Here is an 18941-nt window from a genome sequence, read left to right on the forward strand (position 1 = left end):
AGGCCTCGTATCCTGACAGAGGGGGATTGCAGACGCACACTGTAAGGTGGGGGAGAAGCCCAGGTGAAGGTAAGGCAGCCATCAGGGTGATGTGCCTCTCAGCCAGGAGCCCCAAGGTGCCGGCCACCCCATGGGAGCTGGAGAGAGGCCTGCATAACCCCTCCACAGCCACGGAAAGACCCAGCCCGCTGACCCCGGGACCAGGACTCCAGCCTCCAGCACGAGCCGGTTCATCTCCGCCGATCAAGGCCCCCGTCCGTGGTGCTTGGTCACCACCACCTGGCAAAGGGCATGCTGTGAAAGTGACCGCCATGCTTTCCCGACCCCTGCAGCCGGGACTCAGGGTGAGTAGGCCCCAGGGACTTGGTGCCCTCGCATGAGATGTGGGGGCAGGGCTGATGGTGGGGACAGGTGGCTGTCTAGCTGCAACCCGAGCTTCACCACTGGGCTTCCCAGCCTTGGTAACCCCACTCCCTTAGTGTAGCTGCAGGTCCTCGCTGTCCTGAGCGTGCAGCAGTGGGAGCACTGCTCCTGGCAGGCCCTTTGAAGGATTCTGAAAGCTCCAAATTCCAGGTGTTAAATCCTACTCTGCGCCCCCTGCCAGAGGGCTGCACGGGGCCCCTGAGCCGGAACCCAGGCCAGGTGAGACGCCATCCCCTCTCCGGCACCCGCTGCTGTCTCTGCAGATCCTTGGTTCACCCTTCTGCCTGTGCATCGCCTGGACTTGACCTTCACAGGAACATTGATCTTGTCATCTTATCCGGCCCCTCACGCCCTCAGGCTGACATCAGGGCGCGGCCCGCAGTGGGCAATTTTGGGATATTTATGGAAGAAGAAAGGGAGAGAGGGAATTTCTAAGTTTAGCTGCTCTGTTAAGAAGCTTCCAGAAGTGTTTTCAGGACACTTGGAGCACGAGGACGTGAGGTCGACGTAAGTTACACGTTGGGTGATGGCTGCCCCGGGAGTCGCTGGCTTTCCCCTTTGCTTTTAAAAATGACGTTTCACCGCTTCAAATGAGAAACCTGGAGCTCCCAAACAGTGAGGTTGTTTACCTCTTTGGGGTGGGGGGAGGTACTTTAAGAACCCGAGGGGCAAGGTGGGAACCCCACATCTGTTCCTGCGGCCAGGGGGACACTTGCCGGAAGCTCACATGCCTGTCTCCTCGAGCCAGCCCTGTTCACCAGGCAGATTAAAGGGCCTCCTGCAGAGTAGCATGTTTGGGCTTCCTTGGGGATGCTCCGGCCCACCTGCTTTTGTTAAGAAAGTTTTACGGGAACACGGTCACGTCCGTCTGTCGACATGTTGTCTAAGCACTCTGCAGAGTTCAGGAGCTGGGACAGGGACGGCACAGCCCATCTGGCCCCTTCAGAAAATATTTGTCAGCTCCTGCTCTAAGCCAGCCCCAGTGGCCAAATGGCCTCGGCCCCGCCTGCGCTCACACTCTGGCCTTGGTGTGTGGGGTAGAGATCAGCTGTTCACTGAGTCCTGTCCCCTTCCTTCCTGGGTATGTGGGGGCCTGTAATTCCCAGCCCCACACAAAAATTCTCCTTCCCTTCTCCCACTCCTATCCCAGGGCACCCAATAAAATTCCAGAGTGTGGAGCAGGGGCACCAAGTGGTGCCAGAGAGCAGAGTCCCAGCCCTGCTGACCTGCAGTGAGATTATGAGAAGCAAGAAATAAACTTCTGCAGGGTGTTTTGTTACAGCAGCTCAAGTGCAGCCAGTCCTGACTAGTGCTGGGGTCTCTTGCATTTCTCAGAGGTTAAAAGGGCACTTTCAACCTAACCACAGGGAAAAAAATCCTGGAGAGAGAAGATCTATATTCCTTTTCTCCTGCAGAGGTGGTGATTCCTTAGTACCTCCAAAGACACTGAAAATGTACCAAGATTCGGGCCCGTGCTGCAGGCCCCAAGATTGTGAGAGCCCGTGTATGGAGTACCTATTGCTGCTGGTGACGATGTCAAGAACATCCGTGGCAGTGACAGCCCTTCAGTGAGGGTGGCCACCATGGCAACTGCTCTCTGAGAGTTATTTCACCTGCACGATCCCCAGGAGGTGGGGTTACTCTGATCCCATTTTAAGAATGAGGGATGGGAGGCTGAAGAGGCCAACCGCAGCTCTCAGGTGACAGAACTTGTGAGGAGGGTGGAGGGACGTCAGACTCCTCGGAGTCGGGGATTTGATTCCGTGTGAGCTTTCTAAGGAGCCAGGCGGAGACCAATCCAGACTCTCAGTGGTCCCTGGAGGCCGCCTCCCGCTGTCCGGACAGGGAGACCTGGGCCACGTTTCCCCTGCTCCATTTCCTTCAGCGACCAAAACCCCCTCTTAAAATGATGAAAATAGCATTATAATAATCTAGACTTGATGTTCTCCATCTTACAAAAGTGTGGATAAAAGCATTGCTGCTTTTGTAAATCTGAAAACAGCACCCAAGTAGGAATTTGTCAATTGGATATGGGAGTTTAATCTCTCTCCTACCAGATGACACCCACGAGTCTGTCCAGGACCTTCCTCTGAGCCCTTCTGCAGCCCTGCCTAGCCGAGAGCCCACCTCACTCAGGGCCAGGGTGGGGCAGGCTGAGGGCGTCTTCCCTGCACCCAGGGGCCCGGCAACTCCCTATCCTGGGCACAATAAGCACCTCCCTGAAATTTGACTTCGTGAGCACATTCCCCACGGCATACCACGGCTTTCCTCACTTCAGGGCTTTGTGTGGGTGGTGGGGACATTCCATGACCTCCAATACTCAGAGTGTCCCCTGATCTGTCTTCTATGGGAAGACACCTTCTGGGGAGAGGAGACACAGGGTCCTAAGACTCCGCATCACCCGCCCTGAGAACAGGTGCTGGTCTTTGGGGCACCCCACAGTGTCTCAGCTCCGACAGGGTCCCGCAGTCCACCTGTGTGGTGGTCAGAACCCGAGTCCTGGAGAGATGGCGGTGCCCTTAGTTTCCAGGCCCGACGTCATGAAGCACACCCTGGAGCTCCAGGCACACAGCCCGGGATGTCCAGAGGCACCGAGGCGCCCGCTGAGACCTATGGGCGCTCCAAGGGTCACAGGGGCAGCCAGAGGCCCCAGCTCAGTGGTTCTCAGTTTGGGGTGGTTTTACACACACCTGCCCCCACAGGGGATGTGTGGCCACACCTGGTCCCTCGCCAGGACGAGGAAGAGCGAGGGAGGCACAAGAAAACTGGGCTCCACTCGCAGAGCTGGGAACGCAGGCGCCTCGTTCACTGCCCCGTCCCTGCTCTGGCCAGGACACGTCTCAGCTGTCACAACTGGGGGAAGGGGGAGAGGCTGTTGGCCTCCAGTGGACAATGACAGGTCCACCAAACATGCCACCCTTCACAGGACAGCCACAGACAAAGAGCGCCCCGGCGCCAAGTGTCCACAGTGCCAAGCCGACAGCCCTGCTCTAGGTAAAGTGTCTAGTGAGCGGTGGCGGCATAGTGGATTCTGGAGCCCTGACCGCTCTAGAGAACCAACTGCAGTTTCCACCTCTCTCATGATCCAGGCAAAATGCCCGAGTCCCATGAAGCTAGCCCTCAGCCTGAGCTGACAGGAGAGGGTGGGTCACGGAGGCCAGCTACAGCGAGGACAGCGTGCCAGGCCAGGGAGATGGGCTCAGCCCTAGAGCTGCCCTATTGGTTTACAGAGAACACGGTTCCCAGGGCCCTCACAAGGTGCCCGTCATTCAGGGAGAGAAGTGGAGCTGAGCCGGGAGCAGTGGTGCACGCCTGTAATCCCAGCAGCTCAGGAGGCTGAGGCAGCAGGATCCTAAGTTCAAGGCCAGCCTCTGCAACTTAGTGAGGCCCTAGGCAACTCAGCAAGACCCTGTCTCTAAATAAAATACAAAAAGGGCTGGGGATGTGGCTCAGTGGTTAAGCACCCCTGGGTTCAGTTCTCAATGCCAAAAAAAAGAAAGAAAGAAAGAAAGAAAAAGAAATGAGCTGAGCTAGAGATTTCAACACCCCGCTGTCTGCCAGAGTAGCAAGCCATGTATTATTTTATTCCAGTAAACACCCCGTGACAGGCTGGGCCAGTCTTCATCCCTCCTGGCTGATGGGGTTTAGGAGTCGGTGAGCCGTGGGAGGTCACACAGGCACAGTGACAGTCCTGAGCTGCCCGGGCCCTTCTTCAGGACCAGGGCCATCATGGCAGCTTCAAAACTCAGGAAGAACAATGACACCTGCCTGTCAGCCCTGAACTGTCACCTCTGAGAGACCAGGTGATGTGCTGGTGTGGACTTGCTCTGGGCACCACACAGGGCAGACTGACGGGTCCAGCCTTGACCTCGACTCACACGGAGAGGCCAGCTTGACAAAGCCTCCGCACGGCGGCCCACAGGAGCAAACCGTGCACTCGGGGACGCCCTCCCAGGACAGCTGTTGGAATGACGCACAGTCACTGGGGTCCACCTGACATGATGATCCCCGTGATGAGGACGCTGGGCGCTTCTGAAGACGGGGTCTGGGGCAGGCAGGCTGGTGACCACTCCCACCGCAGACTGCACAGAGGCCACCAAGGCTTCACCCAAAATCACTCCTGCAGGGACCCCGCCCAGCGGCTGCCCGTCCATCTTGGACCAACACCACCCATTTAACCCGCAGCCGAGGTATTGTTCACCTTTAGAAAGGTCCCTTCTCCTCCGTGTCCTTAAGGCCTGAGAGGGAACTACGGCACGTGTGTTCCATCACAGGGCCACAGGAACGAACTCCCTCCTTTGGGAGAGTCTCTCGTTCCCTGCCTGGTTGAGGCTGGCCAAGGCCGTGGTGGGAGGGGGCACAGAGGAGTCGTCCTCCTGTTTGGTTTGGGTTTAACCTTATTTGTTCTTGTTGGTTATACACGACACTAGAGCGCACTCGGCATATTAAACACACGTGGAGTACAACCTGTTCTAGTTAGGGTCCCGTTCTTGGGGTTGAACATGACGTGGAGTCACACTGGTCGTGTGTTCCTGTGTGAGCACAGGACACTGATGTCCCATCCGTTCCACTGTCCTTCCTGTTCCCGACTCTCCTCCCTTCCCTTCATTCCCCTTGGTCTCATCCAATAAACATCTGTTCTTCCCTCCTTCACCGCCACTCCACATTGTGAGTTAGCATCCGCACATCAGAGAGAGCATTCAGCCTTTGGTTTTGGGGGTCAGACTTATTTTACTTAACATGATAGTCTCCAGATCCGTCCATTTATCAGCAAATGCTAGATTTTCTTTCTTTTTAATGGCTGATTACTATTCCATTGTGTATATGTACCACATTTTCTTTATCCATTCATCTGTTGAAGGGCACTAGATTGGTTCCATAGTTTATCTATTGTGCCTTGAGCTGCTATGAACATTGATGACACTGTGTCACTATAGTATACTGATTTTAAGTCCTTTGGGTATAACCTAGGAGTGGGATAACCTGGGTCAAATGTGGTTCTGTTCATGTTTTCTAAGGAGTGAGGAGTTTGTTTTCTTTGAACAAGTGGCATGTGGATTTCGGAACCATTTTTCTCTTAAATCATGCATCAAAATGTCCTTCCACGCCTCTCCTTTGGATGATCATCCAAATGAGTAATGGGATCAGAGCTTTGATGGCTAATGTTTTTGTTATTTAGTCTCCAAATTTCTAATTCATTCCTCTCCACAGTTTGGCCAGTCTCTTCCTGAGCCCTGGAAAACAGGGCCTGGATCAGCTCAAACACGTTTTTAAACAGAAACTCAGCAAGAGTGGTCAATCTCAGGATCTGCCTCACACTAGGGCGGGCCAGCAGCCTGGGCTGGGTGACCGTTGGGCCCGTCCTCGTTACCCAAGGGGCTGCGGGGGGGACCCAACTCTCTGGGCTCCGAGAGTTGTCTCAGAATCTGGGAAGGGGGAAGACGAGGGTGGAACCCATGGAGGGGCCTGGAGGCTGGGCAGAGCAAAAGCCACAGAGTCTCCCTCAGGCCCCCAAGTAGCTCTTCCTAAAGCGCTGAGCATAAGTGCCTCGCTGCCCAGGCCGTTGGCCACATCTACACACAGACACCGTCCCTCGTGTGAGTGGACTTGTGGCAGAAGGTCTGGAACCCCGTTCCAGGTAGACCCAGGGACAGAGACCACACAGGCTGGTGACCAGGTGGCACCAACCCAGCCAAAGCAGGAATTCAGAGGAGTGGACTCCCGTGACCTCCAGGATGGCTTGGATCCTCTGCTGACCTTCACGGCACAGAGACTGACACAAGAACTACCCAAGGGACCAAGGCGTCCTGCAGACCCGCAGTTCTAGGAGAACCCAGTGGTGTGGCCCGCTGCAGCACTGAAGTCCAGACCAGCCGCAGGACGTGGCGTTGAAGAAATGCCAGCGGAGGCAAAGCCGCCCGGGGGAAGTGTTCACTTATTGTGACCCATAGTCACAATGACTACACCTGCCCCCGTGTCCCCGTGGGGAGAACAAGGAGGGATTGGCAGCTACCACCTGATGACCAAGAGCTAAGTAGTCATGCAGACAGGGGACAGAGGTACTCACAAATGTGCTGCCCGCCAGCCTCCTGGTATATTTCTGGTCAAAAACCCAAGGTGACCTGTCCTCTCTGAGGGCAGAGCCTGGGCTCAGCACTAACCCAGGAGTGGAACTAACCACCCTGGTCATCACCCGAGTGCCAGCTCGGCCTGGCCCTGCTATCCAAGGTTGAATAATCTGAAGGGAAGTCCAACTTGACCTGGTAGCTAACAAAGTCTCCCCCCACCCACCACCACCCTCTCTTCCTCGTTTCTGTCCTGGATCCAAGACTCTGGGATCCAAGACTCTTCTTATTCTCTGTGAATCTTTGAGCCCCAGCCCCTCCGTCAATCCCAAGACCCAATGCGAGGGAGAAACCCAAGGTGGCCCCAAACACATAATACACAATTAATGTCATTGCCCAGAGACATCCCCAGGGATGGCGGGGAACACCGCAGAAGGAAAGCAAATCCAAACAAACAGGCTTCTGCAAGAGGCCGAGGAGCTGAAGTCAGTCATCATGAACCAATAATTTTGTTTGGGAAAACAAAGAGTCATGTAACGCCTGGCTTTTAAAAGAAAGTTATCGAATGCTTTCAGGCAGCTTGAACAAAAGTGCGTGGTGGGTTAAAAGCCGTGACCGCAGCTGCAGGTGGATCTGGAGTTCAGACATCTGATTCTGGTTAGCAGCCCTGGCTGGGCCAGCAGGCCCAAGGTCAGACGTAACCGTTCTCGCTTAATGCTTTTTTCCAAAGCTCGTTTAATTCATTGCTGGGGTTGTGTTTCATGTTTAGTTTGTCTGGGTTTCTTTGTTCTTAAGAAAACAACCACCCAATACGAGCAGGCCAAGCATTCTTAAGAGACATGAAATCATAGAATGTGAACTCAGGGAGGTGGCTGGGAAATCCAGATTTCAGTCCCTCTGCTTTTCAGAAAAAAGCAATCATGTCCAGAGATGGGAGCAAATAGTCCCTTGGGTCACAGAGAGAAGGACTCCAAAAGAAGGGGGGGGCGGCCCTGGTGAAGAACCTATTACAGGGTTCACGTGAAAAATGCCTCCTGATTCCCTACCCCCAGAAGTTAGCAACAATGGCACCCACTATTCGGGGTTTGTTTCTTCTATTTGTGAAGCTCTGTGAGTTGGAGTCTCCTTGACATTCACAATCTGCCTCCTCTGTGTCAGGTCCACATTTTAGAGTAGGAAACCAAGACTTAGGACAGTCCTCAGACAGGCCCAAGGCCCCCAGCTCAGGGCCTCCAGGCAGGTTAACTGAATCATTTTCAGTTTTGAGAGCAGAGTGGTCACTGCTGTGAATCACAACTGTCCCAGTCCAACCAGGGGACTGGTCACTTCCCCTTCAAACTTGAGCCCATGCTAGGCCCATCTGGCCACAAGCTCCCAGTCCCACCTTCAAGTGCATTTGGCTTATACACTTCGTGGTTCTCTGCTGAGTGAGCCCTGAGTCGGGCGGGGTGGGCATGAGTGTCCAGAATCAGCTTGAGGGGCCATTGAAACTGAGGACTTGGGCCTGAGTGCACAGGCGGGACCCCTGCTGCTGACCCAGGGCTCCTCACCCTGTTCTGGAAGACTCCCACATGCTTTCCCCACCCCACACCCCAGAGGAGGAGACATAAACATGGTTTTAATAGACTGGTGACATGAGGGAAAGAAAAATCCTGGGGCCAGGGGAGGAAAGAGGCTCCCACCCAGATCAGGCCCCCAGGCACATTCCAGCAGGTGGTGACAGGTGAGTTCTTGGACGGCAGGGCCACCGGCCCGACACTTGGGGGGAATGGGAAGAGCCTAAGGCCTCTGTCTGTCCAAAGAATGCGTGGTCTTTGTCCCCCAAGAGGAGGGAAGCCCAGCCTGTCTTGGAGGGGGCTGGCTGGGTGAGGTCACAGCCTGCAGGGTCCCGTCTGGCCTCCGGTTCCGCTTTTAGAAATATCACTTTGTTACACACACACCCCCTCCTTGGTCATGTGGGCGATTTGCACATGAAGGGTGCCTGCAGTTCTGCTCTTCCCTCCCTGTGTCACCAGATCAGCCGTCCAGTTTGAGCTGCACAGTCCAGCCGATTTTGCCTACCCTTTGCCTGGACCTCAGGTGACGGCAAGGGCACAAGTGCCCTGTGCTGAGCGTTTCCCAGCTTGGGGTCAGACTCGCACGCTGGGGCAGAGACAGAGGCCCCTACCCAACCAGGAGTACAGTAGGCAGATCACCATGGCAACCCCGCCAAGCCCCAAGGTAGACACACTGAGGGCACAGTAGGAGTCAAATGTGGTCAGGAACGCTGGAGAGGGGTGCATCTCAGCTAGACTTGAGCGCACACAGAGGGGTCTGGAAGGGCTCCCTGTGCGGGGAAGCAGGGCAAAGAGCTCGGTGGTCCTCCATCCTGCAGGCGTGAGGGTTCACAGTCTGGTTGGCAGTGCACCCACTCCCAGGGTCGGGAGGGCACGTCCACCCTCCCCACCCACACGCTGCAGATGGGGCTTCCGGGGAGCTGGGCAGGTCCCTTCTGAATCTCTGAGGGAGTCCTGTTCCCCAGGAGGGGGCTGAGTCTCAGGTACACCATAGTCACAACTTTGCCTAAACCATTCAGAGTCCATGGCTGACCCTGACTTGTAGCATCCAGGGACTTTCACCCAGTTAGACGGGAGACTGGCGCTAGATGGTGCCGAGGAAGATCTGGACGAGGAGCAGTGGCCACAGTGTGAAGGCAGCATCCTAGCTGGCCCTCCACAGGGTTGCCCTTGGGTTGGCCAGGGGGAGCTGGTGTGAGGGTCACAATGGAGAGACCTCATAGCTTCATTCAAGGTCCATTCTGGTTTGATTTAGGACATGCAGCTCCTAAGAACCAGCTGCTTTGATTCAGGACTGGACGCTGGACTTAGGTTGGGATCCATCTGCAACAATGCATTCCAAGACCTTGAACTTGAAGAGTCAAGGTACACGCCGCCCAGCGTCCCTTTCTCTGCAGGACAATGAATGCCTGGGTCAGAGAGAGAGAGAAGGTGGGGCAGAAAAGACAGCAAAGCAGTCAGGTTTTAAGACCTAATCCCTTCCCTGGAGAGCGGGGTCCAGGAAGGCAGGCGAGGGTCCGCCACAGCTGGCGCTGGGAAGTGCTAAAGGGGACACCTGTAAGTTACAAGCGGCAGGTTAAAGAGCACTTGAGGACTCTGTGGGCTAATGAAGGGGAATACCTGCGCGGAGCTTGCAGCGGTTATTAGTAGCTGCACATTTGCTCTGAATCCAGGGCTTTGCATTTCTTTTAGCCCTAAATCTACCTCCAGGAAAAACATTTATCAGGATGGATGCCATTTCCACGTAAATCAAAATAATGACATTTGTGTCGGAAGCACAGGTGAGTATCTGTCCTCTCTGGGATACTTGTTGCCTGGAGCAGGTGTGCCTTCTGGACACAGCCAGGCCCCTCTGTCTAGAGTTCCCCTGAGGCGCTCATTAGAACACAGGATCCTGAGTTGGCCAAGCCAGACCTGGGGTGGCACTGGAATGGGCATTTTCTACAGTTCCTCAGATGAATCTACTGGACATTCACAGTGGAAAATGGGGCTGATTTCATGATGAAATCAGATTTCATCCTCCAGGAGCCTGCAGCCCATGGAAGAGCATCCTTTCTGAAACGCTGACTGCTTTGCTATTTTTCTGCCCCTAACCCTCTCTCTCTAACCCAGGCATTCCTTGTCTTGCAAAGAAAGGAACACGGGGTTCCTGCTGGGGACCCAGCAATTCAAGGGACACCACCTCTACCAGGGTCACCTAGGCATTGCTTTGGCCTCTTTAAATGACAGAAACATCCCAGTTACCAACAGATGGTTTGGCACCAAAACCAAAGTAAACCCACAGCCACAATGACCACAATGTCGCAGTGAGCACAGCCGACTCCACGGCCCCCGTGCTAGGGAGTAAGCAAGTTTACAGGCTCTTGAAATAAAATTAAGCAGCATTAAAGTACAGTTATAATCTCAAAACTTTATTTCATAAATGGGAATTTGGCCTCCACCAGCGATACTCCCCCAGCCATCCCATCTGTCTACCTTGGAGCAGCCACCTCAGATGGTCCTGTGGCCAGCTTTTTGAGCAGTCAGCTCCTTGATCTTTCCTCCTGCTCCCGCACGCCCATGCCTCAGGCTGTTATGGGCTATGTGTCCATAGCCTTGGCCATGACAGTGGTAAAGTCACTTTCAGAGACATCAAGACATCCAGGTCCTCCACCACCCCACCCAGCAAACTTGGATTTCCAGTCTCCAGAATTATGAGCCCAAATAAGCCTCTATTCTTCATAAATCACCTAGTCGCTGGTGTTCTGTTAAAGCAACAGGAAGCAGACTAAGACACCATCTCAGTACAGACTGGCCCCTTTAAGAAAGGACCTCCCGCCATTACAGTTTGGCTTATCCCATGGTATAAATTCAGAAGCCATCCAAGGCACAGAGAGCGGCGGGGAAACACCCACTGCTGCCTAGAGACTCTGTGACCTTGAGGTAAGCACCACCTTTCACCCTATGACCCCTGCACCCACCTGGGGCCTGGGGAGTCTGGGCCTTGACCACACACTTCCTCAGCCTCCCCGGCTGTCAGCAGGGACACAGAGTGTCCGCTCTTCTTGTCTGGATCAAGGTATGCATGAAGGTGGTGATCAGGGCTCCTAGGACCCGCCTACAGCTTGACCCTGCCCCGCCCACAGAGGGCAGAGGTCGGGAGGGCACCTGTGCACCTGCCGGCTCCACTCCCCAGTAGCAAGTGCTCAGCAGCCCCGTAGCAGGGCCAGCTGCCGTGTCCTGTCTGGGAGAGGGACCCACTCTCCTGGGATCACTGCAGCCCCTCGGGCTCCCACCTCTTCCAGCAGGGCCCTGTTAGGAGCCAGGCACGCCCACGGCACTGCCACAGGCCTCACCAGCCCCACCCGGCCTTCCCGGGGAGGCCTGAACTCTCAGCCTGCCTCCATAGCTCCTTTCCACAAACTCCATTATCGGAAACTGACAAATGGTAACTTCAAGAAAATGGCAGGATTAAAGTGGTCGAATGGCCAGTAGGTTCCTTTTCCCCGTCTGGCAGCACAGTGGAAGCTCCATCCAGCAGCGGGCTCTGGAGATGAGGAGGCGCGTTCCTCTTACCCTGCACCCCTGGGAGGAGACCCCGGTCTACCTTCTGGCCTTAGTCATTAGGGTGCACTGCAAATACCTCAGTCTTGAGTTTTGAGCAGGGAGGTCCCGGCCTGGAGACCTGTTTCCAGGATGATCTCACCAGACCCAGAGATGGAGCTGCCCTTGGCCGCCCTCTGCCATTACTTGGAATGTGGTGGCATTTTCTGAATCTCTCTGTCCCTTGGTCCGCCTCTCATTTATTCCTTTCTCCACAAAAGGATTTGTCAGAACAAGCGCCCCGTTAACTGGGGAGTCTGGTTAGCTGTTACACAAGAGAAGCCAGGGGACACCGAGGTTGCCTGCAGCTCCAGAGCTGGGCCCCCTGGGTGCTTGGAGGGACCTGGCCCTGCCAACTTCATGACCTCCGACTGCTGCCCCCACAGCTGCGAAAGAATACCTTCCTTTTGTTTTAAGCCCCCGACTTGGAGGTCATTTTTTATGGCAGCCCTAGGAAGTGAAGAGAGAGGCCATCCACTCGTTTTGATGAAAACCAGCCATCTTGCTTGGTGCCTTCCTTCTCTGGGGATTGTTGGGAATGGCGTGGACAGAGCCCCGTGGGAAATGACCTGAAGCCCTCCATTCGGCCAGACTTCTGCAGAGAGGTGAGGCTTCTTAGCCAGGAGATCTGAGGGAAGGGAAGACGGAAGCCACTGGAGCCCAGAGTCACCAAGCTCCATTGACCAAGCCGAGTCCACACCCGAGGATGGCCCAGCTGCAGCAGTGTCCACCCCGCTCGAAGCCACCACTTCTGGGGCACCGTGGGAGGTCTTAATTCGGCTTCGAGTTGAGGAAGGAGGTCAGCAAAGGGATGGGAAATATTCAGTTTTCACTGACCTCCGGCTGCATGTTAGCATTTTTCCCACTGGGAACCCGGGCAGAAAGAACACGGTCAGCTGCACCAACCATGGCCAAGAATACAGCACCACAGGGTCGTAGGTGTCCCAATTGGCCTCCTGCTGAGCTCTACCTGCAGTCAGGATGGTCATGAGACATCAGTCTTGTTTTCAGTGTGTTAAGAGGGAAGCACCCGGGTTAGTGAGCCACAGTCCCGGGTGGTCACCTTTGTTCACTGCATTTCAATACAGTGGTTTCCCTGGTGACCCTGGGTACTCCATTGTCCTGAGGAGGCTTCCTCAGGCTTCACCAAGCAGCCCAGGGGTCTGTGGCACAAAGCAAGTCAGGAGCTCCTGACTTAAACATCAGCACCTACACAGAGGCTGTGTGTCTCTCAAGATGTGCTCTGTGCAGCCGGGATTTTTAAAAGCTGTCACATGAACAAGACAGATGATCTTCTTGGGGCACTAATAGGAGTATGCGGAACCCTCTCCACCCTCCTAGAGCCACACGATTGACAAACAGTCCATCATCTCCACTAACTGGGCACCCATAAGCTGCCTGCAGAGACAGCATATTTGTCTCTGTGAATGTTTCCCTCGGATCCTATTTCATTTCCAGGAATCAGAGGGTAACAATGATAGATTTTTGTGGTTTGGCACTTGGAGCTCTGCTCTAGTTTCACTGGCAACTGCCAACATCTGCAAATTATTATGTACTTAAAAAAAAAAAAAGTAACACCACTATGGGCTGCACCTATCAGCCCTGGCAGGGCCAGGCCTCCCGCCAGGCCACAGGACTGAGTTCTCGGACCAGGAGGTGCTGGTCAAACCCAGGTTTCTAGCAAAGTGCTCAGTGTGTCGGAGAGCTCAGCTCTCAGACGCGGGCTCTGACATCATCTGCTCATCTAGAAAGCCGTGTCTGCCGAAGCAGAACTCCATCCACGCCAGTTGGTTCTGAGGCTCCTTTTGGCCCAAGGCCACCAAAAGCAAACTCTGAATTTGGGTGTCTGTCCCTAAATGCAGGAGCAGAGGCTCTGGCCAGGGATGGAAGGCAGGTCAAACAGTCTGCAAGGGCCAAGCCTGGTCTGAGAAACTTGGCAGGACCAAGCGCCGCGCCCAGGAATTCATCAACGCCCATCTAAGCACCCATCGAAGCCAGCTGGCTCTCGTGACCACGTGGGAACAGCAGAGCAGATGTTCGAGTGGGAAGGGGCCTCGCCCAGCATCTGCCCTGCGGCGGGAGGGCCTGGTATTCACAGACAGCACGGAGATCCCTGGTGGGCGGTGCAGGCAGCGAGCTGGCCCAGCTGGCTGGCATCACGTGGAGCCTAATTACAGGGAAATGGGGCAAAACCCAGGCCCATCGCAGTGCGACCGCTTCCGGGGGCTCTGTCACTTTTCCTCTGCTCATTTCCTCCCCAGTGTTGTGGATGTCAGAAAGGTTAATTAAAAAGGGCATGAGTGGAGGTGAGTGGACGTGTGTCCTACTAACTGGACCAAGAAGTGTTGAACGGTGCGTGTGTCCAAGAGTGGAGTCCACCCTCAGAGGCTGGGAAAATCGGACACACGTGGCAAAGCGGTGTCACTAGGATCCAGTCGCACTAGACCCAGATGGACCATTGGAATGACGAGGACCGAAGGCCAAGGAGAGGCTCCAGGGTCTTCCTGGAGGAGGTGGGCTCTGAAAGAGGCAGGGGGAGGGGGGTCTAGGAAAGAGAAAAGACCACATGAAAGTAGAGGGAGGCCAGCAGAGAGGGGGGAGGGGATGGAGAGAGGGGAGGGGAGGGGTGGAGAGGGGGGAGGGGATGGAGATGGAAAGAGGGGAGGGGAGGGATGGAGAGGGGGATGGGATGGAGGGGAGGGGGGAGGGGAGGGATGGAGAGGGGGAGGGGAGGGATGGAGAGGGGGGAGGGGATGGAGGGGAGGAGGGGATGGAGAGGGGGGAGGGGAGGGATGGAGAGGGGGAGGGGAGGGATGGAGAGGGGGGAGGGGATGGAGGGGAGGAGGGGATGGAGAGGGGGGAGGGGAGGGATGGAGAGGGGGAGGGGAGGGATGGAGAGGGGGGAGGGGATGGAGGGGAGGAGGGGATGGAGAGGGGGGAGGGGAGGGATGGAGAGGGGGAGGGGAGGGATGGAGAGGGGGGAGGGGAGGGATGGAGAGGGGGGAGGGGATGGAGAGGGGAAGGGGTGGAGAAAGGGGAGGGGAGGGATGGAGAGGGGGGAGGGGATGGAGGGGGGAGGGGATGGAGGGGAGAGGGGTGGAGAAGGGAGAGGGAGGGATGGAGAGAGGGGAGGGGAGGGTAAGGAGAACATTAGGGGAAAAGAAAAGGAAAAAGAGAGACTGTGGGAAGATGAGGGCAGAAAACAACCAGGAAAGCTCAGGGCAGAACCAAGGGAGGAGAACCCCAACCCGTGGCTGGAAACCCCAGAGGTCTCTCCTCCAGAGGCAAGGCCTGGTTGGAGAGAGAGGCGTGGAGGGTCCAAGATGTCCAGCCCCAACCAGCAGCAGACACCACATCCAGGCAGCCAAGCCTTCCGCAGACGTCACCCAGAGTGACCAAGACACCAAATCAACAGTCTCAGGACGTCGGGGACGTGCACACTGTAACCCACAGATAAACACCTGTGTCTGCCTTCAGCACTGTGACCTCCATCTGTCACCTCTGTCATGTGTGGAGGAGCCCCTTGGTTCAGAGATGGTACGTTCTCCTAACAATGGATATCATACTCGTTGTTGTTGTTGTTGTTGTTGTTGAAGTCTGTGCGTGTACAGATCACATTAAAGTGACTTCACATCTCTGGGCCACACCAGTGACTGCATTGCAGGGAGGCACATGCACTTTCCAAGCAGGCAGAAGGTATGTCACCTCCACGGCTCCTGGCAAGGTGGAGGCCTCCTGTCACCTAGGTATTAGACTGGAATGCCCTGACCCAGTGACCTTGCTGACAGAATCTCAAGCAATTACTTTAAGACTTTTATAATGACAATCAGAAGATCACTTAGTGTGACCCACAGGAAGGCAGCATACCAAGCCATCGATATACAGGGTGACACACTCTCACAGAGACAGTTAGGACAGTGACGTGCAATCCTGCTGTCCCCAGCCTGGTGGGCATGGGCACGGGCGCCCTCCTGGATCCAGGCAGGCTCTCCTTGTCTTCCTGTCGTGTGTCCGCTGATCCCGGTGGACTCTCTCCACCACCCTGCTCCAGAGGACGTTTAACACCTGTGCCTTCACCTCAGACCTTGAAATCACTGGTGGAAAACGCTCCTTTCCTCTTCAATCAAGTGAAGGTGACTGCACTGGTTTCCTGCGGCCACCATAACTCAGTGCCACCAACCAGGTGGTTTAAAACAGCAGAAATTCATCCTCTGTCAGTTCTGGAGACCAGAAGCTCAAAGTCAAAGTGCCAGCAGGGTTGATCCTTCCCAAGGACCGTCAGGGGGATGTGTTGGCTCCCAGTGCTGCATACCTACAGGCGAATCCATGTCTCCTCATCTGTCCTCACGTGGCCTGTCCCCTCCATGTGTCCCTGCATCTTTCTCTTTTCATAAAGAACGAGCTATATTGGATTCAGGGCCCACTACTCCAGCTTGACCTCAGCTTTACCAATCACATCCATAACAACCCAATTTCCAGTAAGGTCGCGTTGTGGGGTCCTGGGGTTAGGACTTCTGCAAATAGCTTTGAGGGACACAATGGGACCTGGAGCAGGGACCTGGCAGGGCCCTCGCCGCCTCTGCACACCTGCAGACTTTCCTCTTGGTGGCCCAGAGATGCACCTTTCCATCTGAGGTTGAAACTCAGGAGGTCCCTCCCTCCTGCCCAAGCCCCTGCCCAAGCCCCTGCCCAAGCCCCTGCCCAATCCCCTGCACACAGCCTCTGCCACAGCTGGTCGCTGGAAGTCTCTCTGCTCTTCAGCCCTGAGACGGAGGCTGCATTTCATGTTTCCACACACACCCATGTGTAGACTCAGGGGTCCCAGCAGGAGGAGATGATTCCAATGATGCTAAATCCATTTGAAAGCAGCAGGGTCACCAGAGTTTGCAAATGAAAATACATTTAAACTTGAATTTCAGTTTTTTCATATACTTTAGTCCCATGCAATATTTAGAATCCATATATCTCATAAAATTATGAAATTAAAATGTAAAGGGGTGTCCTGTATTTTATCCAGTAAGCCATCACCCCCTTCTACAAGAAAATCCTTCAGGTGTATGAAGGGTCACTCCATCTGCCCAGCAGGCTGCAGGCTCTTTGTGTAACGGCTATTAAAAGAAAAACCTTAAGCAAGTCAAATTTAACAGAGTTTAATTGAGCAAAGAATGATCATGAATTGGGCAGCTCTCGGCTTGAATCAGAACAGATTCTAAGAACTCCATGGTCAGGCAGCTTTTATGGACAGAAAGCGGAAATGAGGTCCAGAGACACCTTGATTAGTGACAGCCTGGAGCTTGGCCTATGTGACTCATTTGGTGCCTGTGACTGACCAGAGCTGCAATTGACTGGGTCTGGGCAGTTAATTACAAGATTAATACAGTCCTCTGTGGGGGATGGGCTCCAGGACCCAGTGGGATACCAAGATCCAAGGCCCTCAAGCCCCTGGTACAACATGGTGCAGTGCTGGCTTATAACCTGTGCACATCCTCCCTAGGGTTAAATCGCCTCTGGATCACTTACAATTCCCGATACAATGCAAATGCTACATCAGTGGTTGCTACACTGCGCTGTTTAGGGAATGATGATAAGAAGTCTGTACGGGCTCAGGACAGCCACAGGTTTAGGTGATTTCTGTCTGTAGCGAGGTGACTCATTGGATGCAGAACCTGCAGACACAGGGGGAGGACACTGCTCCTCATCTGGGCTTGCGCTGGGCTTGCGTGCTAAGGAAGGTCATCAAATAAGGACTCCAGCGTCCTCAGGCCAACACCCACGGAGGCAGAGGCACTATAAGATGTGACAAGGAGCCCGATGGGGACTTTAAGACCATATCCAACAATTCCCAACAGGTAGCTCCAGGGAAGGTCGGGCATGGCCCAGGTGAGATCCGTGTCCACTGTCCTCACGGTTCTTCTTGTGCGCGATGACATTCCTGGGTTGACCTAAATCGTCTGTGTGCCGTGACTTTCAAAGTTTTCCAAATGCTGCCCCGGCACTCTCCGGGGACTCCCCACGACGGTCCTCTTCCTCAGACCGGCTCTTCTTACCCAGACCTACGGGGAGCCCCTGCCCTGGTCTGGGAGCCCTTTCTGCTCTCCTGGCCTGTCCTGGTCATGGCACAGGACAGGGCTCCTTGGCAGCCCCGCGACCCCCACGGTGACCTCCTGTTGTCAGCTGGCAGAGGCGAGCCTGTCGCCTGGCTGTGGAAAGTGGCTGCAGAGGTCCCAGAACTCACTGCCCTCCGCCCTGCACCAGGACCCGACCAGCCCAGCGGGGTGGCCACGCCCAGGGTTAGACCAGCCTGACCACAGCTCTGCTCTGGGGGTGATCTTGCCCTGGCTCTTTGTAGGTGAGAATAGAAATGTCCCTCTAAGGCTAAGGGGCCTGTTGCTAGCAAGAAGCATCTTTTTTCCTGAGATTGGATTTCTGATTTTTCAGGGTAGTTTGGCATCTATTCCTGACCCTCCACCTGCCTGTCCCTCCTTTAGGCCACGCCCCTGTACCCCGTCATGTGAAAATCTAATTCTGCACTATGCCAAGACGGCCCCACACACCCTGCGGGGCCCCACCAGCTGCTCTGTCGACACCCACATGGTGCCAGGTGGCCGGAATTCACTTTTTTTTTTCATTTTCCAACTTTATTCCGCATGGTTTACTGGTGCCTTATAGATGGGATTGGTGGTTACATATTGGTGCTGCCCACAGTAGGACATGATTGGCCAGTCTCACTCCCCAGCACTTCCCCTCCCTCCCCTGTCCCAGCCCTTGGGCCCTGTTCTTTACTCATCTCTCTTTGGTTTTCATGAGACCCACCCCACCCCTCTTTTCCTTTTTCCCCTCTAGTTTCTGCATATGAGAGAAAACACACAACTCTTGGCCTTCTGAGTTTGGCTTATCCTGGTGGATGGACCCTCATTCCATACACTTTCCTGGAAATGAGATGAGTTCGTTCTCCTTTATGGCTGATTAATACTCCTTTGGGGGTGTGTACCCCGTTTTCTTTGTCTACTCATCCGTTGATGGACACTAGGCTGGTTCCATAGTTGGGCTGCTGTGAATCGTGCTGCTATAAACCTGGGTGTGCCGAGCCACAGTAATAGGGTTCTTCAGGGTAAGTACCGAGGAGTGGCATAGTTGGGCCATATGGTGGTTCCGTGCCTAGTTTTATGAGGAACCTTCGTAATGATTTCCATAGTGGTTGTACTGACAATTGCACCAAAAATCTTCCTTTTCTCCACATCCTGGCCAGCATTTATTATCAGTTGTGTTCTTGATGGCTGCCATTTTTACTGGTCTGAGATAAAATCTCAGTGTG

Source organism: Urocitellus parryii, chromosome 2 (genome assembly GCF_045843805.1).
Source record: "Urocitellus parryii isolate mUroPar1 chromosome 2, mUroPar1.hap1, whole genome shotgun sequence".
Classification (NCBI taxonomy): Eukaryota; Metazoa; Chordata; class Mammalia; order Rodentia; family Sciuridae; genus Urocitellus; species Urocitellus parryii.